Source organism: Pyrus communis, chromosome 1 (assembly GCF_963583255.1).
Source record: "Pyrus communis chromosome 1, drPyrComm1.1, whole genome shotgun sequence".
Classification (NCBI taxonomy): domain Eukaryota; kingdom Viridiplantae; phylum Streptophyta; class Magnoliopsida; order Rosales; family Rosaceae; genus Pyrus; species Pyrus communis.
Window position 1 is genome coordinate 15,242,085 of NC_084803.1, and position 1,980 is coordinate 15,244,064.

The window sequence follows — 1,980 nt, forward strand, 5'->3', positions numbered from 1 at the left end:
ACTTAAACATACCAAATAATAAAACACACCAAATAAAATAACATAAACATACCAAATTAAAAAAAAACACACTAAATGAACTTAATTATCTTCAGCTTGTTTCAATGCCCACTGGTGCTCTATCAAGTCAATTTGTCGGGCATTGTGCATGTCTGGCATTTGAAATGCAGTATATCGTTGAATGAGCCTTTCATTGTAACGTCCATCCCTTTGTAATGGCTCATGTTGCACGGGCTCATCGGTGGCGTCATGAGCACAATATATACGTGTTCTTGAATTGTTCATCGGGTCTGGCTCATATTCATCAACGGCTTCATAATCGTACTCATCTTCCACAATCATGTTATGAAGAATGATGCACGTCATCATGATGGATCGAAGCGACTCTACATCAAACAATCTGGCAGCACCCCTGACGATCGCCCAGCGAGCTTAGAGGATACCGAAACAACGCTCTACATCCTTCCTGCACCCCTCTTGACAGCTTGCAAAGTGTTTTTCCTTTGCACTCCGTGGACGTGGCACTGTTTTGACAAAGGTTGACCAGCGCGGGTAGATGCCGTCAGCTAGGTAGTATGGCCCGTCGTACATACGTCCGTTGACCTCATACGTAACTTTTGGTGCATTTCCTTGCAAGACATCGTTGAACACTGGGGATTGGGCAAGGACGTTGATGTCATTTTGAGCTCCCGGGACCCCGAAAAAGGCGTGCCAAATCCATGTATCAAAAGATGCCACCGCCTCCAGAATGATACTTTTTGCTCCTTTTCTGTCCCCGTAAGCGCCTTGCCATGCACTTGGACAGTTTTTCCACGTCCAGTGCATACAATCAATGCTTCCAATCATCCCCGGAAAGCCACGCATCTCCGCCTTCTTCAACAGCCACTCCAAGTCCATGTGTGTAGGTTTGCGGAGGTACTCAGCGGTGTAGATAGATTCGATTGCTCCGCAAAACCTCATCAGGGACTCAAGAATGGTTGATTGCCCCATCCTCGTTATCTCATCCACTTGGTCTGCAGATGCTCCATATGCAAGCATCCGCAAGGCAGCAGTAATTTTTTGCTCAGGCAGTAGACCCATAGCACCAAAAGCATCTTTTTTTTGCACAAAATAAGAATCATGGTTGCAAACAGCAATCATGATTTTGTTGAACAAATGTCGTTCCATTCTAAAACGACGTCTAAAGTACGTATCAGGGAATGCACTATTAGGAACAAAATAATCATCCAAGAGTTCCATACCTCGTCGTTGCCTGCTTCTATCAAGGTTTCCGGAACGGCTGGGCCTGCAGATCTGAGCCGCAGCTTGGATGACTCGACGGGAATGTGAGGCTATGCCCCTTCTTACTTCGTCATTTCTCATTTGACGCTCCTCATCATCTTCCCTCTCATTTCTTACCCTCTGGTGATTGAAGATTGCTTCAGATTCGTTAAACAATTCTTCCTCTTCCTGATTGTATTCCCACATCATCCTTGAGGAAGAAGAAGACGACATTGAAAGAAAGAAACAGAAACTATGAATAATGATATAAATTTTTGTGAATAAGGAAGCAGAAACTATGAATAACGATAGAGATCTTGAGAATTTTGGTGTGAGATTTGTGAGGATGGATGGTGGATTATATAGAGGATTCAGAAATGATTAGGTTCTGCATAATGCCACGTGGCATGCCGTCATTCGTTACAAATCTGATGGAAATCTATCCTCAAAGATTGTGAACGGATTATGACACGTGGCATGTTGTCATTCGTTAAAAATCTGATGGAAATCTATCCTCAAAGATTGTGAACCGATTATGACACGTGGCGCGACGTGATTGGTTAATAATCTTATCAGAAATCCATCACCAATAATTGTATTATTTTGTATTATTTAATAATACTTCGGATAATGACACGTGGCGCACCGAGAACAATTAAAAATCTTATCCGATATTACAATTAAAATTATTTTGTATTATTTTATAATAAAAAAAAATAC

The 1,980-nt window shown here is 42.0% G+C and overlaps 1 pseudogene; it reads right to left on the reverse strand.

Annotated features, from left to right (window-relative positions):
• LOC137731211 (protein ALP1-like) lies at positions 1-1,265 on the reverse strand (annotated as a pseudogene).
• Positions 1,266-1,980: the final 715 nt, after the last annotated feature.